Source organism: Amblyomma maculatum, chromosome 2, assembly GCF_055883805.1.
Source record: "Amblyomma maculatum isolate TAMU_Amacu chromosome 2, ASM5588380v1, whole genome shotgun sequence".
Taxonomy (NCBI): domain Eukaryota; kingdom Metazoa; phylum Arthropoda; class Arachnida; order Ixodida; family Ixodidae; genus Amblyomma; species Amblyomma maculatum.
In genome coordinates, this window is record NC_139345.1 from 87,603,910 (window position 1) to 87,631,657 (window position 27,748).

Sequence of the window (27,748 nt, forward strand, 5' to 3'; positions counted from 1 at the left end):
CTGCGGCTGAGCCGCCGAGAGCCTGCCAAAGTCAACAGCGTAGCGCGCAGCCAATTGAGCTTCCACTGTTTTCATTGGTGCTCCTGTAAGGCGAGCTCGTGCGGTAATGCAAAAAGAAGCTAAAGAAAGCAGAAATCATGGAAGCGAGGAAAAGAGGAGGAGACGAAGGAACATCTTGAAGCCGGCGGCCAAAACTCGCGCAGGTCTCTTCCGATAGCGCTAACGAAAAATAAATTGGTCCGACAGGCTCCGAGTGTTGTGCGGCGCCAGTGCGTGTCGCATATGCGATCCGCTCAATACGGGCAAAAAAAAAGAAGCTAACAAAAATCTGCTCCTAGTAGTATCTCGAACGGTGCATACGGGAAGGGGTACACGAGATCCAGCGAAAATTAAATTAAGCGTAAACCTCGACCGCGGGACGTGTTTCTTTTACGTTCGAGCTTCTTCTTTTGATCCCGGGAAACTCTTGACTCGTGTAATAGCGGTGACGAAACATCTTACTGGTTTGTTTTGGTTATTTTTCGTTTACATTTTTCTATCCAGGTTACATGCCTCATTTCGAGAGCTTGAGACTATTTTAGCTGCACCTTATTGCTATGCAGTGAGCATGCAATGAGCGCTCGTGCGCGTCTGCACTTTACGAATTAGATTATTTAAGCGCTTTTTTATTGTACCTTAGCAAATCGTTGTCACTCTACATGACGCCTTACAATATTTGTCACCTTTTGAAAGATGAAAAGTAATTTAATGTTTTCCTTCTTGGTCTCACGCACTATGCTTGAGAGAAGAAACAAAAGCGCTTTGCACGGGAAGAATATAATACCAATGGCGAAAAAATACACTGTAATTCACTGTGTTCATATATCTTTCGTTGCGAGCATGTTGAGAGTTGTGTGTAACCAATTTCGAATACATGTTGCTCACATAGTGTTCAGTTCGCTTCATTTAATTCATTCATCAAATGCCAGGCTCGAAAAATCGTCACTTCTGTTGGGTTTGTATTTCATCCAGCGTAATAAATGTACCTAACATACAATGCCCCAACAACCTTTTCGTGCAACCATCTTCTCAACCGCGAGCATATGCACCCATCATTACGCAAACATGCGCGACAGGAGGGAATACAGAGACGCAGCGGTTTTATCACAAGTTAGGAAGTGGCGGTCTTCAGCTCGCTTTCTCAAATTAGAATAACCTAAAATCCTGATTTCGCTTGAGCGTCAGTTCCTAGAAAAAGCTCCTATAATAGACGTAAAAAATATCATGCACTCCCAGAGAAGCCACGGTTTTCGTGTCGTGTGGTTAGATATGTACGGCGTTAAGGTAGAGGCGTATAATAGGACAGGCGCCTTGTAAAGTACGTCGTAGTGGAGGCCTCTGGTTTCAACGAATCCAGTTGTCGCTGTCATGGCTCAGATAGCACGCCGGCGGTTTACATTTCGCCTACATGGACGGGATCCGACTTCGCGACCTTGGAACCAGTACCCAAGCGCCTATGTCACTGAACCACTGATGCTAAAATTATTGAGGGAACACATTCGAAGTGGGTGGCAGTTAGGCTACAGGTTGACAGCTGCTGCCTCTATGGGTACCATGCGTTGAGGAAATAAAGACATTGCGAACAGGACAAAGAATTGACAGTGCCTGCGGCCATAGTTCGACGTACTCCTTTTCCAACTTGGCAGTCGCCATATTGCTTCTGTACTAATTGGAAACCTAGCACCATGACTACCAGAATTCCCAAAACACCCCCTTAAAGCAGCACAGCGGAAAATATGATCATGGGCCAGAAGGAAACATCTGTAGCTCTCTCATTACATCAGTGCAATGTTGAGTGCGATTTGCAATGCATATTTTTTCTTAAATTCTTGTGGCTATTTTTTAACGTTTATCGTTTCGTTTAGTAATGCCTGAACACGCGTTGTGGCTGCGTACGTATTGCAAGCAAAATTATTATTTTTCTCTCCTTTTTTTTTTTGTTTTCCTTTAAGGTCACATATCTTGAATTTTTGTTTCTCAAAAAAAAAAAAAAAAATGCATGTACTACAACATGAGCTACCTATAACTACAACATGTACGCAGGCACTTGAAAGATCGATATGGCGAAGATTAAGGCCTCCCAATAATCCCTAGCCTCACCAAACGAAAGAAAAGAAGCCAGCAAGCACTGCACTGGAGTAGTACATGGCAGCATAACACTTTGCGAGCGGCAGCCACAAACACGGGAATGTACCATCGCCTATTCTACACCTTTTCAATAAAAAATACTTTTCGCAGGCATTGCAGTCTGTTAAAGCGTTGTAGGTCTTGTCGAGTGCAAGTGTATGAAGAATAACCAAAGGCGGTTATTTTCCCTTCGTGTTTTCAAATAATTGATTACCTGTCGCCTAGGGTCTTGCCACGTAGTTACTGAAAGCAGCATTTGCTTCTTAGCGCTCGTAAATATTAATATAACTCCGTTCAAATTCTTCCAACTTGTGGAATAAAATCTTGACAAATAAACTCATCAGAAGAGGAATATGTAGTACAGGGTTTTGCGAGGAAACTTCTACAAACACGAATAGAATGCGAAAGGCATAGCTACAAACGGAGTCCAATACGACAGCATACTTTTTAGAAAATTCATTCAAAATAAATAATCGTGCTAAGCGCAGCGTTCGAAATTGACGCTTTAGGTGTAAAGGGATTCAACAGTGCATTACTCTAGGACTTACATAGCCTAGGATTGAATCTTCAACCTATGTTGCCCTCTTTTGAATCGTTAACAAATTTACGCTTTCTTACTGACGAGGTTAACGAATAAACTGATGTCACACCTCAGTAAAAGTTAGGCAGTCAGAGCTCGGCGATGTTTTGCATGAATGTGTGTTTTTCTTAACTTGTCTGATCCCTGGCGAAGCACGTAATATCACGAATGAACATTGCGAGAGCCACACATTAGTGGACCCCTGCCGTGCTGAAACCACCAATGCCTGATGCTTGATGCACATTACGGATCACCACGCGATGGTTAAGAGAGATAAAGGGACCATCTGTCGCTTAACTGCCCTCTTGAAGCTCTGTAGCATGCTGTACAGGAATTGAAACACTTCAGCATGTTGTACCCAATAGCCTATAGATCTCACTGCGCCGAGACACGGCAGCCCCAATAGACGGTGGTCGAGAAAAATCTTGATTGCTCGACAAGACCATGTACTCACAACCGTCCGACCGCGAGGAGGAATATCATGACACACCACATTCAATTCAGATAAAGCTAACAAATTGGGAGAGAACTCAACCCAAGCTAAAATTGACTACAAACCTACTGTAATTGTTTAAACATTAGAGGCAGTTAAATAAAGCGAGGTAACCTCCATTGCTGGTTTTGAACCGAGGTCTTCTGCTTGCCGGGCGGGCACATAAAGAATAGACCACAAGGGATTTTTTATTGCCTGCTTATACACCACACTCAAATACAGATCAATACGTAGAGTACATCAGATCCATTCAAGAAAATACGATTATATTAAATGTTCTGCAGGCGTGTCGTGTCATTAAAAATGCTCACCCATCACTCAGTGGATTCGCTTTGCGCTCGACGCACTCCACTAATGACAGACGTTAATGAGGCTATCACGTGCGTGTCAAATGAATATTTGCACCTGCACGACGAACCGGCATTCTCGTCTTTCAGAAACTGGGAAAGCGCTGGAACATAAACGATCAGACTGTATACGTTCAAGACTTTAAACGGAGATGAATTCCAAATAATGTTAAGAGTTCCCTTTCTCAGAGTACGCTGTAGAATATCTCAAAGGTCGCACAAAAACCAGTGAAAGCATCTTGAGCTTTTCGGTTTTTTTCTGATTGCCAAAGTTGGGTATACACAACCAGTGATGTTCACGTATCGCGTAAACGTTCAAAGGATGAATCGTGTGAGTGTTGTCCCTTATCTGGAATTCCAGCTTAGAGAAAACTAGTCTTATGAATTTGTTTCGCAGAGTTCGCGATAAAGGGTTCGGACTCTCTCACTTAATTACACAACAGGTTGCATCCCACTTTTTCTTCCTGCATGAAGAAATGTCTGAGTTTCCCCGTGCTGTCATTCGGGCAATATAACGGCAAGAACTGCAGAAATATTTCTTATCTACATTCACTCTCATTTTTGAGAAAGTGAATGAGCATTATCAAGTTTTTGCGCTCTTCAGAATAATGTAATAAATAATAATAATAATAATAATAATAATAATAATAATAATAATAATAATAATAATAATAATAATAATAATAATAATAATAATAATAATAATAATAATAATAATAATAATTGGTTCAAAGGAAGGGAAAGGCGCAGTATCTGTCACACTTGTGTCTGTGGACACCTGAACCGCGCCGTATGGGAAGGGAGGAAGGTGGGAGTTAAAGCGGAAAGAGAGAAAGAGGAGCCGTAGTGGAGGGCTACGGAGTAATTTCGACCACCTGGGGATCTTTAACGTGCGCTGACATCGCACAGCATACGGATTTGAGTATTTTATCTCCGTAACAAAGAAACAACTGTACCCAGGCTTAGTGGCAACATGATGTCATACTTCTGTATAAAATGGTGCGTTGTGGAGGCCCACGACAGATGCGCTTCAACCAGTCAAATAGATGCTTGTAAGATCTACTGTTCTCATTATTTTTATTCCTCTTGTATTCTAATACACTTCCTGTAGACGGCTTGGGCAGAAAGGAATGTTCGAACCGCGGACGACTGAGTGCTGGTTGCTCTGGCCATGACGGGTCGGTGGTACCAAGCGGTTTTAGTGAGAGCTTAGTGAAATATTTAATTCGTGATGCTTATGATTTACCGACTTGCGCTTGAAATGATTGCTGATGTTGCGGTAACAGTAACTTAATTTTTTTAATAATTTAAACAAGAAAAACATATAAACAAAATCCCGGAATCAAAGTGGGTGTAAAGGCGCTATCGCATGTACTCTAATGCGAAGCTTAAACATCTTCCTAATTTTTAAACACAATTACTCTTTGTATTTCCACGCCTCTGGTGAACAAGAGCTCTTCAAGAGGAAATTCAAGCACTCGCGTTGTTCGGGTTCTGCTGCCGGAGTTTTATCGCTCAATCGTCAGGAGAAACTCCTTTCGCCCCTCCTGGAATGCGCCGGCGGCGGAGCATCGGCGTCGGTAGCAGCGCGCAGAAGAGAAGCACGCTATGACCGTGCGGCATGCCGCAGTGGGTACACCAGCGGAATCAGTAGCTACGACGTTGGTGGTAACGGCAGCGTGCCTCCTAAACTTCAAAGCCGAATTCCGGACAAGATCGCGGCGCCGCCACCGCCGCAGCAGCCGCATCATTTGTCTTCCGACAGGGGAGGGAAACAGAAGTTCGCTCTCTTCCTCTCGCAGCGTGGGTGAGTGTCGCTATGCGGAGAACCGAGTAGGAGGCATAATGATGCCTTTGTTTCGTCTCTGCTCGTCCTTTTCAGTCGGCTCAGTTTCTCGTCCCCACCGCCATGGCGCGCGACGCGGCTCGCAGTGGCATACACAAAAGGCGCCGGGTTCCGGAAGACGCCTGGCTCATCGGGACGACGATATCTGAGACGTTACTTTTTATACCATATTTTTTATTTCAAACAAAGCACGTACTTGGCTTGGTTACGAGCGGTTCGAGGAGTGGGCCGAATGTGGTGTTGTCGCACCCTTTCTCTCAGTGAATCAGCTCCGGAAGCTGGGAATGTTGCAGCTGCTGTCATCGTTCTTATGTCATATTTCAATAAATGCTCACCCTGTTTCCAAAAGCCCGATGACGCAACTCCTGAAATGGCTGCCCGTTACGTTGAAGGGCTCGTTGCTTTTTCGAGGATGGCTGATTACACACCAGTATATACCCACATTCCACAAGTAGAACCAAAAAACATTTAATATATATTAGGCTCCGCACATGATTCATGTGAAATTCTGTTCACACTTCAAATCATTGGCTACTCTTATGGACACTGAGTTTATTGCCCTACATGTTCTTGTGACCGATTCAACGCGGATGAATAACAATATAAACAAATATTCGGCGCATTAATTTATGGTGGTCTAGGCTAACCGAGGAACACGCAATATTCTCTTTCTTCCTTAATAAAAATTTATCTTGTGCATTACTTGACCTTGGTCATAGTGTTTAGTCACCTATCTGGCTTGTCTTTGCTTTCGCGACCATATTACGTCGGGTGGCAACAAAGTAACGTACCTAGTGACTTAATTTAGTGATGTCAATATATTCGAAAAGGAAGACCTAGGCTGAAAAGTTTATATTAAATAGCTTTACGTTCCTAAATTCAATTTCCAACATGCTCGCGCTGAGTATAAAACTATCTTCTAGTATTTTGAATACACACACATACATAAATATATATGAGTATAATACCACTTCAACTAACGTGATTGGTAAATGAACTTATAGGTTGTACGAACGTCTTTAACCCCCCTTCCCCCCCCCCCCCCCCCCCCCCCCATCCCGCGCAAATGAATACAATGGAAACGCCCAATGCCCTTCAGTTTGACAAACCCATGCAGTGCGTATTTCACTTCTACGACCATTCTCCAAGGCACAATCCTGTGTCTTCCCGATCACATTCAGCACTTTAGCTAAACCGTGCATTTTTTATTCCACATTTTTGGGTTGAGAACCAAGCTTCATTGCAGTGCGACGAAAAGTAGCTTGTATTTACATTTAAACTTTATTGGCCACCTAATGAGATTTAAGTTAGCCGAAGCCATAGCTGGCTTTGCACATTTAGCGGGTACCTCAACCATAGCCAGAGCTTCAGCCCTGCTAGCCCTGGGTTCTAGCTCCAAAAAAGGCGCACGTATGAGTGCTAGTAAACCATTTACGGCGAACAAGAGCATCTTACTCCAGACTAAAAGTAGAATATTTTACCTAGGCCGGATTTGGGATAGCACCCCGACGACATTGAGAAAATATATTTTATCTCAGCACAATTACTGTCTGCGAGAAGTGCCAGGGCCAAAAAGTGGCGGAAGCCTTGGGCAGCCATTATGGCAACAAATCAGGTGTGTTCTACGTGGATGCCTCGGGCCCCCATCCGGACGGCTGGTAAACAGTCGCAGTCGTTTACAACGGGAACACACTCGATGGCCTTACATTCAAGGCCAAATCTATAACACACGCTGAAGAGGTAGCCATTGCACTCGCCGCCTCGGACCATACCTCAAAATATATCATCACCGACTCATTAGGGGCTTGTCGGAACTTCGCGCAATGGTGGACCACCCCCTTAGCCTATAGAATATATCAAAATTGCAGTCGCGAAACGGACCCCGCGTGCCGATATCTCGTCTAGGCTCCTAGCCACCAGGGTCTTGCAGGGAACGAGGCAGCCGACGCAGCCGCCCGCGCGCTTTCTCTCCGGGCAGTATCCTCGGGACTCGAATCGACTGAGGACAGCGATTCCAATCCGGTCTACAAATTCAAAAATATTGTAATTTTTTTTTTATCAAAACTCACATCGAAAATACCCTAACCTCTGCAAAAGGTTGGGCAAAGCGAACGAGAGGCTGCTCCTGCGCCTCTTCACCAACACGATGATGTGCCCGGCAGTACTTAAACATTTTGACTCCCAATTCACTGGCCAGTGTCAGTACTGCGGGCAAGTGGCTTACACCTACCACACAATATGCGCCTGCCATCAAAACCGATACCTTCCCCCCATCCCTTATCCTTCCCGGAAGGACTGGGGGGCGACCTTGCTCGGCTGCGGCGACCTACAGGCCCAAAGAGCTTTGCGTGGCGGGTGGCGGCAACCGCCAATGCGGTCCCTGACTAGGGACCCCATTGTACATGAGCCAATTACATGAGGGCTACATTACAAGAAGAATGTAGTCCTCATGTACTTAACTACTAATGGTCAGGTCCATACACTGGTCTTAGAGACTTCTCTACAACGAGGAGAAAAATGTCAGGCCACAAGGCACGTATAGCAAAGCGTTCATCCGGTTCACTACACGGAATCCTGTTATATCAATGGCCTTGTCGAAACAAGAGCGCAGAGGGAACGTCGCGTCCATTTATGGTTGCTTACAGAGCGTTGAATGGACGGAAAGAGATTTGACTTCGATTCCATAGGGCATTGAATTTCTATTTAGGCGACTCGATATGTCGTGGACCAGTCTTCCCGGCGGCTGTATGTGTTTTCCAAAGCGGCTCTTATATTGCGGTGCTTCTATGTTTGGGCCTCTTAATCTACGTCGAGGGCGCCGTACAGATGATGAAGAAAATTGCTGCTCCTTCTTTGAACAACCCTTGCCGAGTGAAATACGCGTTTTCTTGCGACAGACGCCCTGTGTTCCATGAATTTCGATTGACCGGGCTACATATTTGTTTTTATTCCCTACTCTAACGCCTCTGGTGTCTCGATCGCCAGAATAAAAATAAAGCTAAAGTGTGCGAAGTTAATTTTTGTTTTTACAGTAGGTGACGTTCGTGCCGCAACCGTCAAGGGGCGTAGCATAGATCTAGCACTATGAGCGCTCAATATGCAAGTAACGAAGTGTCCGCAAACTTTCTTCTGTGTTCCGCACGATAACCTTCACTGATATTTTCCTTGCTTCTAAGCAATGCCATCTTGCGCTAAATAAATATGTCAGACAGACTACATGATTATTCAACACAATTCTGCTTAGAATATATTTCTGCATTCCTATACGATGGCTGCATGTAGAAAAGAGACCCCAGAATCTTTGAATTGCTTGCGTATGTACTAAATTAGGATTCTTGCAATTACCGGCGGCTCTAATGGCTACTGCCTTTGCCCTATCAGCCGATCAGTGTTGAAAAAGCGTTCGTGGCAGTTGAAAGTGCTGCAGGACAACGGAAATTTGCTTCGGAGTCATTACAGCGCAATAATGAGCTCGATTTCTCGAATGTCGTCCTTTTATATAGCTTCGGAAACGAGCTCACTTACGCGTTAACATGCTCATTTTCTCTCTTCCAACTATTAAGTCTTTATGGGTGGCGCTAATTCTCATTCTCACCTCTATAATGATTGTTGTTAGTGCGCGCTGCTTTAATGGTATGGAAAACAACGCCAACCATGGCTCCTGTTTGTTTCATCCTTGCTAAAAGCTATGAAGGGTCCCTCTGGCCTAAGAGCACAATCCTTATGCACACTCTGAGAACCCTTTTTCACATGATTTGAGATACAGTGTTGAGCTACATTTCAAGAAAGGCTACTCTTAAGTGTGCACTTATATGTTAATAAAGCGACATGGTCAGGAGTTGCTTCTTGTACTCCTTCCGATAGCCCCATCCTTCAGAAGCACTCTGTAGAAAGAAGCTGCCACACTTGAATCAATCTTGGCCATAGCGTGCTTAAGTACTGGCCCTGGGCTATTTTTTAGCAAAGCCGTCAAAAACCGCTTCTAAACTCTACAAAATTATTTATTACGAAGCGACGCCGCCTGTATGGTTTCCTACCCATAATAAAAATTACTTTCAGCGTGCTGTGCGTTGCCGCAGTTGCCAACTATTCACACTCCAAGTTCTTCCTGATTCTTCCTCCCAGTCGAACAAAAAGTACAGAACCGTGTAAAAATACCTTAAAGTATTGTGTAGTTCTGTACTGTTTTTCTGTTGTATGTACTTCGGTAGTATTTTACTGTTGTAACTACACAGAATTCTGTTAGTACTACACACATTTTTGTCTTCACCACAGGTTCACTCTCAAAACCCGCATTAGGTTGTGACAAGAGAAAACTTTCTGTAGCTTTTTTTTATGGCCTTGGTATTTTTAATGCTTTCTTGATACTCTCACAAGAGCTATATTACATTCTCACTTACCGCCTTTCTACTACGGCTAAAAGGGACACATAATTCTGAGATAATTTCCTATTGGTATTGAGCTAGATAACTAGGGCTCAACTGCTTCAAAAAGGCGTTGTCTGTTCTGCATGTTCGATCCTCCAAATAACCACGCCTCTGGCAGGTGATATGACAGGAGACATGCAGCTGGACACCCACTGGACGAATTGGAAAGCGCTGCCAGCTCGGACATAATTTTTTAAATGAGAATTGATCCCACCGGGACCCTTTGATCCCTGAGTCAGCCATATTACTCCTAGGTGGTGCAGGTGCATTCGTGGGTCGTGGTTAATTCTGGGCTATCTATTTGTGTCACTCCTGCCAACTTAGGGCAACATACATAGCATATTTCAAACGAGATAAGCCAGCTCAAATTAAGCAGTGCCATTCAGTCAGTGCAAGCCATGCAGAACAAGGGCCAACTGGGCTAGCGCCCGATAAATCGTGGCTATCCCCAAAATAGACCATTAGGCCATTTATCATTCATTTTAATCTAGAAGCCCATATAAGGTTCCTCCGAACAGACCGCCCGGCAGACATGCGCTTTCAGGCAGCACGACTCGCCCTCATCGTAATCAGTGCCGATTTTTGTTCTGATCAACGCCGCTCTGAACAGTGATTTTAATGACCTCAGGTACGTTTCCCTGAATAGCTAGTGCACATATGTTTCAAGCTTGTCTTCTTACCCGACATAATAGCATTATTATTTAAGAGCATCTTTCTGTGGACAGCACTTTAAACGTAACCGGCTTCGATTTCCCGGTGTCGATTCCTCCTGCAGCAATACTAGCAGGAATTCAATCGAAGGTGCGCTTTTTCGCCTGTTCGTATAACGCCAACATTCACTTATACCGAGCACGCATCATAAATTTGCTTTCTCGGGAGAAAATATCGACGGTTCATCTGCGGAAAAATGGCGACCAGATCGGTTTTAAGAGCATCACCTTAGACTGATAACAGAACAAAGAAGAAAACGTGACAGTGATGAACGATACAGAAAAGAGTGAGGTAAAGGGAATAAGGACAATAGTAGAGTAAAATTAATATTACCTACGTAATGCGAGTAAGCAGAGTAAGAAAACACCACCTGTCTCACTTGTGCACGCGCTGTAGGACCTGCTATTCAAAGGGTCACAAAAGGCAGAAATAAGGCACGCGATCTAACGTACTGGAGCAGGCAAAGGATCAAAAATTACCCAAGACAAAACGCTGCTATTCATCTCAACTAATCTCTTCCCAAGGCCAATACTAGACGCGGTGCACAGGTTCCACAAATATGAATGGAAAAAAGTAGTCGGCACAAAAAAGCGAAGTCGGTTATTTTTTATTGAGCTCGAAAACGGTTTTTGGATGTACATTAGAAACGAAAACAAATATGTAGCAAATAGCACAGATTGGACATGAAGCTCATAATTACGCAGTATGTATTATTTGTACAGGGCTGCACCTAAGTGACGGAAGATCAGTACGGATGGCGATGAGATAAGGAATGTCGGCGGCTTTTGCTCAAGAGCTCCTGCACACATTGCCCGCTTCTTATTGCTTTTCCGTGGATCTATCCGAAACCATTGAGATTGGTTGCTTGTGAAACGTTTTATTTCTTACATTCAAAGAGTACTCGAGCCGGCAAAAATGATGAACGCCGGCTTAAGTTGGTCAGTAGCCCCAGTGCGGGCCGCCTCAAGTGCCAGCCGCCTCGCGACAACAGCGGGTCAGTGCCTTTCGAGCCCCCATCGACGAGCACTCTAGGAAGAAGCCCTCCCAAGCCTTTTCAGTGAAAGTGGGATGGGTAGGAAAGTGGGGACTAGATTGGCATGTCCACACCATGTGGGATAAATAGCAACGACTCTATTCACAGCGCGAACATTTGGGTTTCACGTTGGGTCGTAGCGAGCAGCCTGGGCCGGAAATCGGAAGGTGTTGGTCTGCAGCTGTCAGACAACACATTCGTCGGGCTTCGACAGCCCCTTCGCCGGAGGTAGGCGCCGTTGGTGCCGAGCTGTGCAGTCGTCAATAATTTCTCCGAACAGCGCCACCGAGCGATCGTCCCGATCGTGAATAAGAACAATGTCGCAATGTTCCAAGTGCATGGCATAATAATGGGCCTGACTGGATAGAACAGGAAGGAAGAAAAGGAAGTTAATGCCTTGCCGCCATGATGATGACGGAAAAAAAACCTGGCCCATGAACCCACCAGGCCACAGGTCGCCAAGATCTGCTGGCTGAGGCACAGGTGCGCATTACTAGGCATATGAAGGGGCGATGCGCTCACATGTGGCAGCGTCTCGGGTCGCTGGGGCCCGCTGGCCAGTCACTCTTTCCTCGTGTCTAGTGGTCGTGCCCATAAGTGTGGGTGGCGTCTCGTGTCGGAGAGGTCCTCTAGAGTGTCTTTTTCGCTAGTCGTGTATGTGATAGAGGTGGGGTGGGGGGGGGGGGGGGGGGAGGGGCGGTAGGGCAGGGAGAAAGGCGATGTCCAGTCGACTCTGGGAGGCTTGTAACAGCCAGGCGATGTGCACCAGGAATCCGCACCGACAACGGAAGCACACGGAGGGCGCTGAAGCGCTGACAAGGATTGGAAGGGATGCCTTTGGCCTGCAAGCTCTACCTTAATGTTACGGGGCGGTAAGCCAGGGTAGGAATACTATGATGAATAGCGATGAGGTAATTTTAACGAAAGTCGTCGGCCATAGCCCGACCGCTGCTATACACGCCACTGCCCGCTTTTTTTCCCTTGTTCGTGACAGCATATTGCTAAAACACAGCTCTATTTTTCATTTGGAGGCACCTGCACGTAGAGTTGGGTTTTAATGCGAGAGCAGTACTCCGGATGCCAAAGCGAGACCTTGTGGCCGCAGCTACGCCGTGTAGAGGCGTATCTACGCCGTGAAGAGGTGTAGTTGCGCCGTCTGCTTTGAATAAAACTGCTTTCAGCTTATCTGAGAGGCCGTTCCATATACTATATGTGTTTTTAATTTTTACCAGAGTTGCATTCATAAGGCGTAACTTTTCCACTACAGTTCCGATCAGTAACTAAAACCTAAGTGGAGCCCAATCGGGTGTGTAATACGAGACGGAATAAACTGTATTCTCTACGACGGTTGTACGGCAACTGATCAGACCTTGTCACGGCTGGCGAAGTAAGATTGATGCCAATCGAGAACTGTTCATTCGCACGCTACACGAGTGTCCCGCGAAACTCTGCGAAGCAAGCAACAGCAAGCAACAGCAAGCGCAGAATTGAACAAATAGTGGGGTGGATAAAAGACAGAATAACGAGAGCATACGCGTACTTTTTTCTTCGGCTTACAAATACACAAAAGAGTGGAGCTAAAAGGGACCAGCTATGTTCTCCTTGTTGTCGCCGGCATTCCACTTCCGTCGGGACCAGATCTTTCACTTGTCCTCTTGGGAATTCGGTCGAGCTGCTGTATTTGGTGTGCGACTCTCCGCCTCTTGGCTTCTTGCTGAAGTCTGCTTCCGATGGTGCCCTAACATTCTTTGTCCACGGTTCTTCTTTCGTACCTTGAATAGCTCGCCCTCTATTCATGGGGGCAATTACCTCTCCCGAGTAACAGCGGCTCTCAATGGGAACAGCAGCGGCAGTAAGAGCTATGGCGATCACCAGAAAGATTGCGGACAAACAAAGCACTATTACATCACCTTGTAAGCTTCAGGGAAACAGAAACTGACATGCCGCTACCGCGGAGAGCAAAAGAGGAGCTAATAAAAGGCGAAGGCGGGAAAGAAGAAGGAAGCCGGTCGTCCTCAAAAAGCGGAATGAACTGAAAGAACGAAAGAAGAGTGGATTACAAGAGAAACAAAATACAGAGAAGTGTACAGAGGTATAAAAAAAAAGGAAATTCTTTGGTATTCAGACCCACCTGGCGTCAGGCTGATAGAGCCCGGGAAGCAAGCCGTACAAGTCGTTGGTCGCCAGATGGCAGTGTGGCCCGACTGCAACTGCCCTCTAGCGTAGACGGAGGGTCCCTCTTATCTGGCCAATTTGCTCGACCTCCTTCCCTGTCCGGTCAGGAGAGTTCTTACAGGTGCAGCGCAGTGGTTTTTTAGGTCTATCGCTCAGATACTGAAACAACCTAAATCGCAGCAGTGCAACACATGAACCAGCGCTGACTTCAGGGCAGTAGCGGCTAGCACCTAACTGAACTTAGTTTTGCTTAGTCCTTTGCCATTCTCTTTACTCCGTCCCTTTAAACCATTCTCTACTTGCTCCTGACGAGAAGAAAAGATGCGAATCAAGAAGAAGCGGCACGACAGAGACGGTGGCAGCAGTGATCATCGCCACGGATGTTTGTCGTTACCCTCATCTAGCCGTCGCTTGAAGCGTGCGAGAAACAACGTGTGTCGTCACTGGGAAAGCGAAGGAACCGGAAAAGGAAGTCAGTTGCTTGCAAAAAGGCCACGACAATATTACGGAGACCGCCAGGAGGGTACCGAAAAGACATCGCAAGCACAGATGGCGTCCGCGAAAAAAAGAAGGAAAAGAAAGAAAAAAAGGAAGGCGAAGGGAAAAAGCGCCAAACGGGAACGACTGTTTCCTTTGTAGTCGTCGCCACGCTCCTATATAGCTAACTTCCAGGACCGGATCACTGGCGCCGGCTGACTGGACCATGAAGCCGGCAATAGCGGAAGGAAGACAAAGCAGTGTGGGAGGTACTGGCGATAAACGCTCGTTATAGTGTGCCAAACTCTTGCTGTCACTATTTTGTTGTTGCTGACGCGGGCTACTTTTTCATTTTCTTCGCTCCGAACTCTAATGTCTCCCGCAAGATCCGACAAGTTCCTCTACTTTACGGCAGCTAGAATTGCTGGAGATCTTAGCGTTTTTTTTTTTTTTGCTAAGTGAAGAGTCTGGCAAATGTGAACGTTTCGTCTAATTAGAGATTCATAACCTATGCAGAAACACAACCCCCCCAAAAAAAAAATGCATATAGAAGGTACATTCGCACAAAATCATGTAGTTTGCACCATATTCTGTTATGGGCGCTTCCCCTGACCGATTTTATTTTTTAATTCAGCTATACTGTCTAAGCTCCACAGCTCCAGCACTGGCTGGCTGATTGAGTCTCGGCCATAGTCAGCGGTTACATTTATGGGTACGAGTAAAGGCGCCTTCTTGAACACAAAAGGTTTCGCCCAGCACTAACTCAAACCAGTTATGCAAAAACAGCATAACACACACATAACGCATACCTACTAGCCCGAACCCTCATGTTGGAAAAACAGCATACGCTACAAACATTAAAGCTGGTCTGTTTGCACACCTATAAATATTACGTATGTATTTCTCCTCTAAGTCAATGTAATCTGAATCCGAGGGTTATGCGTTATGACAACAAGGCATCATAAGTTTGGCAGAAAATGGTTAATGAAAATCACTTTGAAGCAACCTACTCTGAAAGCGACCTAGAATGATCGAACTACGATTAAAATGTACCCTACGTGGTGACAGTAGAAACAAATTAGCCCCGTTGTTTAGTGTTCAGTGGAAATATAACGAAAAGGTGTAGTTCGAACATGTTCAGAGTTATCGTAATTTTTTCTAGAGTGGGATTGTAAGGAAGCCCCATCCCCTCCAAAAAAAAATCATGGGCGATTGATCAAGCATGGACAATATGTAATCGTGATTGGGATATTACGGAAATCAATTTGTTCGTTGGTCTATATATTTTCAGCTACTTTTTAAATCTGCTTAATTCAAATTAAGCTTTTGAGTAATTCGGACGCTTTGATCTTGCGGAGTGTCCTAAGCGAAAAAGTGAACCTAACGGGATAAATATGAGCTGGATCATTGAGGCAGCGCGACAAATTCAGAACGAGGCATTCAGCAATTTCTATAATTGAAGTAAGCAGCGCTCACGTGTTTCCTGGCAACCTCTTCTTTGTACCAACTTTTTTGGAGCATATTCTTAAATTTTCCCGTTCTTCGGGAGTGCTTCTTCAAGACGCTATTGATGCGAAGAAAAAGAAACTGTTCCTTTATGAGAATAGATGTGATTTTTTCTTTCATCATAACATGAGACAGCCGTATGTCCTAGTGTAGCTATGCTCCCATGGAACGTTTTCTGCCCTCATCTTTCATTCTCTCTAAAATCATTATATGGTGTTTTAGCTAGTGTAAACACAGATATAGATGATGAAGTACGATTTAGCACTCGTTTAGGTTGGTTTTTATCTGTTAGCTTCGCTTTGCTACGTATTGCGATGTGTAGCTAAGAATTTAACAGGGGCTTAGGAATTTATTATAATGCGATAGTCCTAATTAACAAATTTAGTGGAACGTTTTTAGGGCAGATGAAGACGGCAACTAATATCCAAAGCGCAGCGTGAAAGACTGGCAGCTTAACACGTCAAGAACTTGGCTACCCAGATGGCGTAGTTTTCTAATGACAGTGAAAATTGCGCCATCTCGGTAACCAATTCTTCGCATATTTCATGGCTCCAGGGAAGCCTTATTAAAATAATCTTGCTTGTTGGTTTCTACAGGGAATTATACGCTTATGGACCGGACCAAAATGTATTGAACTTGTAAATGAAATGCTTGTATAGCATGTTTTGAAAACCTTTAATTTCAAACAAAAATAGCCGTGGGACAGGACAGGAACCAGAAAGGAAACACACTAAATCGCTCGTGTGTATCCTTTCAGGTCGCTGTCCTGTCCCACGGAAACACACACACGAGCGCTTTAGTGTGCTTCCTTTCTCGTCCCTTTCTTCTCCCAGCGCTATTTTTGTTTCACATGTGCTACAAACAAGCCAAAACTGCCACCTTAATAGAGGTCTTCAACCCCATGAGGTCATCATCATCATCAGCCTGATTATACCCACTGCAGGGCGAAGGCCTCTCCCATATTTCTCCACTTAACCCGGTTCCGTGCTAGCTGCATCCACTTGACCCCTGCGAACTTCTTAATCTCATCCGCCCACCTAACTTTCTGCCGCCCCCTGCTACGCTTTCCTTCCCTTGGAATCCAGTTTGCTACCCTCAGCGACCATCGGTTATCCTCTTTTCGCACTACATGTCCGGTCCATGTCAATTTCTTCTTCTTAATTTCTACTAGAATGTCGGTAACTTGAGTTATTTCTCTGACCCATTCTGCACGCTTTCTATCTCTTAATGTTACCCCTACCATTTTTCGTTCCATAGCCCTCTGGGTTGTCCTCAACTTAAGTAGAACTCTCTTCGTTAGCCTCCACGTTTCAGCCCCATAGGTGAGTACAGGTAAGATGCAACTGTTGTATACTTTCCTCTTGAGCGATACCGGTAAGCTGCTAGTCATAATTTGCTAGTGCTTGCCAAATGCGCCCCATCCTAATCTTATTCTTCTCCTTATTTCCTTTTCATGGTCCGGATCTGCGGTTACTACCTATCCTAAGTAGACATATTCGCCTACTACTTCCAGTATTTCGCTACCTAATGTAAACTGCTGTTCCTTCCCGAGGCTGTTGAACATTACCTTAGTCTTCTGCATATTGATTTTCAAGCCTACCTTTCTACTTTTCCTGTCTAGGTCATCAATCCATGAGGTGGTTGTGCCTGAATTAGACATAGATGGCGGAAAAGGAAATTTTCTACAAGTTTGTCAATAATTGTTTAGTAGACAACCGGAGGTTATTGACCACTTATGTATAGACTGTTGGAATGGGGTTTTCTTTTTGGACGTCTTACAGTGAACGTTTCTCAAAGAGTGCCCTTTAAACAGAATTAAAATTCGCTTTCTGCCTGCAGAGAAAGATGATTTAGCTCCGCATGATATGATTATGCTATTATGTTTGCACAGCGTGTGGAAACTTGAATGGCTGTTCGGTATGCTGATCTTCATATCAAATGACTCCAAGAGTATTTTCTGGATTTTGTCTGACCGACAATTATTGTTTTGGAAACTAAGTAATGTGCACCGGAGTTGATCAGTGTATTGAGGAAGTAGTCAACTTGAACCTGTTATAAGGAGTGATTCGCCGGTAAACCAGATCACTTTGGCGATTAGGCCAGTCTTGATTGATGTGAAAAATAAAGTTAATTAAATAAAAAACAAGGTTGCATAGTCTTCGAATGCAGTGTCTGGTGATGCTGATCCCATTGCCTCAACAGGACCGAAATTACCCACCACTGAGGCAACATGTGGGACTGACTTTAGAAATAGATGCCAATCAGCGAGCTGTTATGCACTGCAGCTAGTCAGAAAGACATCAGACAACGCCGGATTGGCCACCAGAGTTCTGGCTAGCTTCTAGGAAACGCGCTCTCTTCGACTGGTAATTTTTGAAGACTGACATAGGATTTGCTGAACAGAATTTATCACTGGTAGGAGCACAACTATGCTTTTAAGTACACGGTCGACATAATTTACACACCAAAAACATCGCTGCTGCATACGGAGCTGCTACGTCATGTGGTTAACACGACTAAATGGCTTGGTTAAATACTAGACGTATGTGTGCACCATATCACTTCTCAAAAACGCGCTTTGCGTTACTATGACGTGGAATTCAATAATACCACTGTTATTAGAAACCAATTTATAGAGCAACAAAAGTAGCTTGGGTCAAATTATATATTTTTTTGCTGTTAGTAGGATTAACCCAGAGTCAGTTTTATGGATTTTGAGAATGCCGCACCAAATAAGTAAAGTGGTAATTTTGCGTCTTTCCTTTTAGAGTGTTCGGAGTGAGATAAAGGGCGGTGCTGTATTGAACTGGTTCGGAAGCAATACATAGGTGAAAAAACTTGAGCTCGTAGTAGGAGGGAAAAAGCGCTTCGGTGCGTTCTGCTTATGGGCCTGCTTCCGCTGCTGGGATTGTATTGCTCACGGAAGGCGGTGGCGTACACCTCGGAAAAGGTTATCTGTTATTACGCAACCAAACATTTCACTTTTTTTTTCCGCTTTAGGCAACCTCATCTTTCCTGCTGTGCTAGCCCATTTGTTGCGGCACACAATGTAAGACAATGTATATTTGGTGGTGTTGAAATCTGCACGAAAAGCCCAGAGGCTTAGAGCAGGCCTTGTCTATCGTAATCAGTAAAGAACTTTGTGCGTGAACGATTGTATTAACTTGCACGCATCGGCATTTAGGACTTAATGAAGATGTATTTTGGCATGCCCGCTTACTTTCTGTTTCGTCCTCGTTGAGTTAATTAAGCAGGATTAGGAACTCTTTTAGTCTTGACTCTCTAGGGCTCAATTTCCTGCTGCGGTTACTGTACGAAGGATCCCTGGAGATTACTGATATCTCGAAGAGCAATCCATGGACTACAAATGGCGAGTGTGAGCGCAGAGATAAAGGGAGAAGAAAAAAAAAACTCGCTTGGACAATGCATCTGCACTGCAGTGTTTTTTTGCAAAGCCCCTCCTCTTCTTTCTGCTCATTGTGACAAAAGGTAAAGCAATGCTTTGTTATAACTTTCACTATTACAATAAAGTCTAACCACAAAAGGCTGAGTATGGTCAAGGATACAACTGCGGGGAGAGAGCAGATAGATGAATTATTTTACGACCTCAAAACATAAATAAAACTGAACTAGGGCTGGGTGAAGCCCCAGTACTGTAGATGAGAAGTCAGCTTGTCGAAATGTTGGCTAGCTAACTAGGCTGCTCCTAAAATATTGTTTACTTTCTTACATGTGTGCAAGCCAGCTCTTAACGTACTTTCCAGGAGCTGACTCCGAATTAAGAAGACCTCCCAAGGCTATTCATATACTGCCTTTAATACGTGACATTTCTTCAGTTTTACAGTCGGAACTAATCGCACAGAAAGATATTTATTGGGATCAACCATAAACTACTTCTTATTCCTCTTCAGGTAGATAGAGCAAGGGAGGATATATTTATCGAACGCTAAGCGTTGTGCGTCATGCCCTACGTGCACTCTGGCGTAGCTTGAAATATTATTTTCAATTTAAAAAAAATAAAAAATTGAAAGTAACAGTAACTACTGCACTTGTTGCACACATATATATTGTAAGCCTATATCGTTTTCTTCAAAATGACCATAAAAATATGTACAGTAGAAAACTTCCTGCAAGGCACCCTGAACAGCTCCTAGGCTTTAATAAACGTGGTATGCGTACGCCTGCATCTGCTTCCAAAACATCACGCAATTTGAAAAAAAAAAGAAAAAGCTGATTTTTCTCTTATTAATGGTTTCTATATCATGTACTTGTCAGTGCTTGGTAGTTCCTTCCTTTGGTTTTTGTACCGCAACTTTGGAAGCCCTTGGTTTTCCTTTTTTTAGCCACACGTCTTCCTTCCTCCACCTTTGGCTCTTGGTGTACTTATTTATTATCCGTCTGCTTCTCAGGCCAGGAAACAAGACATATTGACACAGGAAGGAAATATGGGAGCCCTCATTTAGCTTATTCGACGCCATTTCTGTCCATATCCGAGACAGCCAACTTTTTCAGGGAAGGCTCCTCAGCTGTTTCTTGGTTCCACCGTTTTGGCGCGACGCTCAAATCGAATTGCCGTCTCTCGCGTCTGCATAGTCGGCCGCGCTGATTTCCCGGTGCGTGCTAGCACGCCGACGCTACGCCAAACACTGGAATTGCTAGCAACGACTATGGGACGAAGTGTCTATACTCTCATTTAGTCGTGTGTTTCTTTCTTCCTCTTCCCCCTTGTATCCATGTGTGTGAACATCTCTGCCATTTAGCTTCCCGAGAAATTATGCCAAGTGTTATCTTGTTTTGTATGTCGTCATCGCTTGAAACGCCTTCGTACACCTGCTCCCAAGGACGCGAGCGCGTGCAGCCAGTCAGCCATAGGAAGAGCGTCGTCGAACGTGTCAAGCCCAGCGTGTCACCCCAGATAATGACTGCGTACGCAAGCGCTGCCTGTGAGCGCACTCGAAATGCTCTGGTTCAGATTTCCGGAGCCCCTGCTGTGCTCTGTGCAATTAATATCACAAGCCGCGCTCGCTGGGAATGCCGTGCAGTGAATAAATCTTCTGAGCCCGTCGTATATTGCCTAGCACGGTGCCCCTAAAGGTTGTCGAGGCAACATAGGAGGCAATAAAGTACGCTCTTCGACGGGAAGACAGGCTCTTCTGAAAAGGAAATTGAGGCGAGGTAAAGCGTTAGAAAGACGACATGAGCGAGACTTGGCGCGGCTGCTTACAGATAATAGGATTTTCACACACACTGTTTTCAAGTGACGCTCCGTTATTATGAGGAACTTCCCAAACCTTCGTTGTTTTTTTATTGTCAAAGCATTGCAGTAAAAAGCTGATCAAGGCCTCGGAAGCGCTACCGACATATGTCATCTGCCCTTTACCAGAACCTGTATTTGCCCATCTCGGACAATAACGATGTGCGATAGCCAGCACAATTGAATCTCGCGAATTCTGTGAACACATGTATGGGGATTGCATTCACATGTCACGCGTATTTGCTAAACGCCAGGGAATTACTTTTTTAAGTCATTCTGCCTTCAATTCGGCAAAGAACTTAGAAAAACGCCAGAACTGAAAACAACGTACATTTTTCATAATCAATCAGATTTCAAACCAACACAAAAATTAATGTCTACAATGCCATCCGACGGCTCTTTTAGTTGCTTACGCGTACGCCCAGCGGCGTAGCTACGGGGTACTGAAGGCTGGCCCCGTTTCTGCCGCATGGTTTGAGCGGCGCGTTGTTGAGCCATACGTCGAAACAGACCCGGCCTCAGTGGTACTGTCGAAATAAGTTTGCAACGCTTATTGTACCGGATGCTGTGAGCTCACCAAAGCTGTGCCGCTCGCTAGCGTGGTGAACGACGGCGTCTGACCATGCACTGCTCCCTAGTCATCGCCAGGCAGGCCTATATTGTTTCGAATCGACGGCATAGACGACAGCGCTGCTGAATTGCTCAGTGTTACAGTAAACGGCCTACTGATGGAGCTGTCTGACTATGAGTTCCGTTCTCTTGTTATGAAAGCAAAATTAGATTAATTACGCCGACGCTTCAGTAGCGGAGCTAGCGTGCACGCCGATAGGATCAGTGGCTCCGGACAAAAACTTCTCTTTTTTGTATTGGTAGGCTTTGGTAGGCTTTGTTGACTCCGGAAGTGTCTGCAAACTGTCACTGGAACTTCGCTCCCTTGTGCGTCATAACCAAGTGACCCGATAAAATTGTAAGTGTAATGGTCTAATGAAATGCTGTATTATCAACAAGTCATGGTTAATTATTCACGCGACATGAAAGTGTCGAGTCATGTAATTCATAATTCATAAGTCAGATAACCAATGTATTCGAGGAGGTTTATATTGTTCTATACTGTAGCCGAAGAAATCGGGACAGTTATATGATTGGTGATAAGACGTTCCGTCAGAGCAGTGGACGAGGTTAACAAAGTTTTAGAAGCTGCGGAAAGGAAAAAAGCAGGTGGTGAGAATCAAGTAACAGAGTTGTTGAAGGGGGGTCGATATAATGTACTAGAGAAACTAGTCTCTCCGTATATTTAATGTCTCATAACATCGAGTGTGCCGAACGCTTGGAAGTAGGCTAATATATTATTTCATAAGAAAGGGATGTTAGGAACTTGAAACATTACAGAACCTTCAGCTTACTATCCGTTAAGTAGATTGACTTAGGCAATATCTAATAGAATCAGGGCAACCTTAAACTTCAATCAATCAGGATTTGGATTTGGGAAAGTTGCTCTGCGATCGATGGTATCTAGCGCTTACACACAGTATTCATTGATAACAAGAAATCATTTGATTCAATTGAAACCTCAACAGTCGAGCAGGCATTGCGAAATTAAGGTGTAGATGAGCCATATGTTAAGGCACTGGAAGATATCTATATTAGGGGCACAGAAACCATAGTTCTCCATACAGAAAGTAATAAAATTACAAGGGTTCAACGCTGCTGAACCAAATATTGAGCGAAAGCTTTAGCTGCAGGTGACCGAGCGTTCTTCTCTTTTTCTTCTTCCTCAGCCCACATATAAAGCCCCGCTTTAACCAACCCGTATGAACGTGCCTTAGAGGCCTATAGGAGTAATGTGAATGGCAGGGCCCTAGCACGCTGATTCTGACATAACCGTTTCATTGAAACGAGAGACCCAAGCTGGCAGCTCCTGCCAGCCAACATATAAAGCCCCGCTTTAACCAAGCCGTATGAACATGCCTGACGTCACGTAAGCACCAGCAGCGCCTCTAGCGTAGCACGCCGACCACTTTTGTGTCACGTGGGGTGTGACGTCAAGTGCTGCGTCGTAGCTGCGACCACGCTATGCCGACCGATTGAGTTGGTAGCCCAGCTCTCACCCTATAGTGCCACGTGGGGTGTGATGTCACAGCGTCACGTGGGTGCGGCCGCGCCACGCTGAAGGGTCGAAACCTACAGTAGTATTGCTTCCGTAATAAAATTTCCCGTAAAGAAAGGTGTTAGGCAAGGAGACACGACCTCTCTAGTACTATTCACAGCTCGCTTAGATGCAGCATTTAGAGACTTCGAATGGGAACAGCTAAGGATAAGGGCTGATGTAGAGTTCCAGTGTAGTCTGCGATTGGCCGAAGCCTTGCGAAGCGGTCCCATTAGCCGCTGGTCGCGCCCTAATTGGTCCGCACTCACAGCTACCAATTTCCGCCTGGCTGCCAGGTTATAATGTACTGTTCTCACATGGTTCCTGTGAGTCTAAATCAGTGATTCGAGATTTGTGATGAGCCGCTAGTCGAAATGCATGAGCCCAGATGAGTAGCAAGTATATATGAGTGGTCGTGATGAGTCTTGGGTCAAAATGAGTGAGTCAAGATGATCCGTGAGTGGAAATAATAGTTTCGCCCGGTTGAGTGTAGAGTTCAAATGAATGATCATTGGAGAGCGTAACCATGCGTGGAAATGAATTGATGAGCCCAGAAGAATCAGGAGCTAGCGAGCCCGAGTGAGTCGCTACCAAGCATGAGTTCGAGTTATGAGTTTGAGTGATCCCGGGCCTTGTGAGTCTGAGTGATAGTGAGACCGTAGATCGATCAGATTTTTGTGAGTGAGGCTCTAGTGAGGCACAGTAGTGAGTGAGGCACAGTAGGATCTAGAGAATTTACCGAGGTATGGTTCTAGTACACTCCGGCTTTATCTATAACCGCTTGGCAGTAGTTTGGCTGTTTTCCGCTGAAACTTCCGTTCCATTTGGCTGGACGCGTAGCGTATAACCTCACGGTGCTGCATTTGTTATTTGTCCAAAGTTCAGTTCAGTTTCATGAACAAATATCACTGTTTGTTGAAATTTTGATGCTTCTGTTAAAGCTTCCAGTGCTTAGAAAAAGAAAAAACATGTGGTCTGATAAAGGGAGATTGTGGCTCCTGCTTCCTTGACGTGCTTCCACGATACGAAAGGAAAATCGGAGGGTTCGGTCCTCTCTCAAAAATGCGCTGAAAGGAATGATGGTACCAGTATGTGATATGACGGCATCGCGGGAGCAATGATTATATACTGCACTCTCCCTGATGGGGTCGAGTTTTCTTCGCTTGTTCCGCAATCATAGAGGCGTAATTTGAAAAGCGACAAGTGCACCATCCCTTACTAGGTTCGTAAGCTTTGAGTCAGCGTGCCGTTTTATCTTTAAGACAAGGGAAACTATGGCGAGCGAGGAACAAGAAGATGTCATCAAGGAAAAAAAAAACAATACGATTTGGGTTATGCATTGTGATTTCGGATACTGGTAGTTGTTACAGCCATCGTCATTTTTGTCACGATTTTACTCTTTTCACTGGTCTACACAGTGAAATATTTGTTAAATAATTTCTTAATCTTTTCGCACTGTGAAGCACTCCTTAAGAACCATCTTGATGTCCTTCAAACGGCGGGTCACCAAACACTAAATAGAAAAAAGGGCCATTTATATTGGTGTGTGAATAGTAATGTTTCATAAATGAAGTGTATACAAAAAGTGTAGCATTGCTGCGGAATGAAATACGATTACGGATAACAGTAAATCGATCCTGAATCGAATATTTTTAGATTTTTTCATGCATGTATCTAATCTGCGTAGAATGGACAACACAAAAGAAAGAGCGAAGCGTTCTTGGCGGAGATTTGTATGAAGCTGTAACGTACGGAGTTATAGCTGTTAAGATATGCAATCCATTAGAGCTTACACACTACGGCTCTATGGTTAGCCTTATACAATCACATCTACTAAAGGCCACGTCATGAAGCGCAGCGTCACTGTATTATCTTTATGGCCTTCATGTCCCATGCAGAGGCAAACTACCATTTTCAACGGATGACGACAAGAAAACGCTAGTAACGCGACTCAGCCAATGAGATGGACGATAGGTGACGTGCGTATGTATTAGCCACGGCATCCTACATTATGCATCAGTGCTTGCTTAATGTACTGAGTGTATCCAAGCACTACCGCGAAGCACAAATTCGGCGGTACAAGCATTATCAAGGCCGTGCGGTAGAGGTGGGCCTTCGATTCCGCCCAGGTCGATCACGGGAGCATGATGTGTTACATTGTTTGTTTGTTTTGTGGGGTTGAACGTCCCAAAGCGTCCCAAAGAAGGTGCCACTCGTTTTTAAACTGTCAATGTTAGGCAGTTTAAAATTGTAAAATTGAGCTTTCTGGTTTTTTGTCCGCAGTATTTCGTTTTTGCGCTTTTCTAAGATAAAATTTAAAAAAAAAAAAACATTACTCAGTGCAGACTTGTTTTGTGTTGTGTCAAGTTTCTAGGGGAAATTCTTGAAAACCGCAAAAACGCAAAACCACGGCTGAAACTGCCGTCGAGGACGGCGGCTTGCCTTATTACAGCTTCGTGCGAATTGTTCGAAATCTAACAAAACATTTAGAGCATACTCGATTATTTCGATCAATTTTCGGGCATTCTAATTAATTCATAGTACGCGATTGAATTCGATTTGTTCGGCAAATAAAATTGGAAGATGTGGAACTTATTATTCAAACATTACAAACATTCGCACACGCCAATCGTTTTCGCTATTAGTGACTCAGATATTGTATACATTCAATACATTAGGCAACCAAAATTCACCCAGCAAGTATTTTTTTTTTCATGGCCACTAAATACTAACCTGCTTCGTGGTGTAGCGCCTTCAAGACAAGCTTTTACATCGCAAAGCTCATTGCTATTGTTTTTGCTTTGTTTCTTGTCCAAAGTCGAGATAATGCCGTCCAAGGCACACAAGTTTTATTTATTTATTTATTTATTTATTTATTTATTTATTTATTTATTTATTTATTTATTTATTTATTTATTTATTTATTTATTTATTTATTTATTTATTTATTTATTTGTTTATTTATTTGTTTATTTATTTATTTATTTATTTATTTATTTATTTATTTATTTATTTATTTATTTATTTATTTATTTATTTATTTATTTGTTTATTTATTTATTTATTTATTTATTTATTTATTTATTTATTGACAAATGCGGGTACTGCGTCGATGATGATTTCGAATGCGCAGCTAAGGGCCTCTTCAAGACAAAGCGCCTAAGTTTATTCGAGTGGACTATTGACCTTCAGGGGTTTGTTCCGCTCAGCAGGATCTTTTGAAAGTTTCAAAAGGTCACAGGTGTGGCAGTTAGTCTACCTCTGAAACAACGGGGCAAAAAGAGAGAAAAGTTTTATGTACGAACAGTATTGAAAGCTTGGCGTGTTTTACATTCAAATGCAGGTGCCCTGTACACCACCTAGTGCCAGACCCCCTCTCAAATATATAAAATACACCTCTATTTCCTTCTAATACGTTTAAAGGTTTAAACACCTGGTGAATTATTGCGAGCCTACATGAAGACTTGAAATTGAGAATATTTTTATTTACTTCAAACGTGTCCACATGCTGGGCCATGCCGGTTAACCCATTCACTTTTATAGAACGGCTACAGCGCCGTCTTTGGTTAGCGCTATGTCATTTTCACCTCTAATCATTGTGTCAACGCTTTCAACCGGCACCCCCCTGACGTCTAGTTCTGTGCTTGCGCATAAGTCAAATAAAGAGGCCCCAACCAGCCTAGCTCCGTAGCATGCACTTTTGTGGAAAATCTGCCGTTCTATCATGCATAACTAAAGGCAACTCATTTCATGAGATGCCCCTCAACTTACTGGCGACAATCTTGTCAGACAGCGTATTTCATTATCACGGCCCATCCTGCCAGAAACAAGCTTTGTTGAGCGCAATCCTGGAAGAGCCTGGGTGCTGGCTTTGGGGGCAAAGAATGGTAAACTGAACGCCCCAAAGTGGAACAGAAAAGAACGGAGTTGGCGTGTGTGCGACTGAGTTTGGAGGGGAGGTGTGTTTGTGAAGGGGAAGGGGGGGGGGGGGGTGAAGAAGCAGGGGCTAGTTGCCACAGAAGAAAAGCACGCATGGAAGAGCTTGGTGCGGCTAATCGGAAGTCAGCAAATAGAAGCCCTTCGCCAGCCCGCTCCTCATCGCTGGAAGCGCGGTTTCTAGCTGCGGCGTGCTTCGTCCCGGGAGGCCCCCACAGTCTAATCCGATTTCCTCTCATGGGGGCATGCGGCCTTCTTAGCATTCCTCGGGGCGCAGCGCGCTTATCATTGGTTGCTTCCAACGCACGTCCACAACAGCAGAGGCGGAGGCCTGGTTGCCGTGCGATTGTACGGAATCAAACACGCATGCACCACTCCTTTGTGAGGCGCGTCTGATTCCTTTCCATAGCTTGTTCCATTCGTTCTGCCTTACCCTGTTCTAGCTTAAATGGCTGTTGGGGCCGGGTTAATGCTTACGGTGTACAAGGTAAAAACTGAAGTGAAGATGGGAAAGGAACGAGTCCGATCTTCTTTCTCAGCTAAACGCCGGGAGGCGAAGACCGACCTGGAAGTGACCATCGTGCAGCAGACGAATCAGTTTTGCCCCTTTTCCGAAAGTGGTTTGTGTACCTTTCCAAATATGCCAGACTG

At 44.5% G+C, this 27,748-nt stretch overlaps 1 protein-coding gene across 1 annotated transcript in view; it reads left to right on the forward strand.

The window, feature by feature from the left end:
- The window catches only part of LOC146199218 (neuroligin-4, Y-linked-like), a 431,570-nt gene that overhangs the window by 218,163 nt on the left and 185,659 nt on the right, over positions 1–27,748 (forward strand). The window lies entirely within an intron of this gene.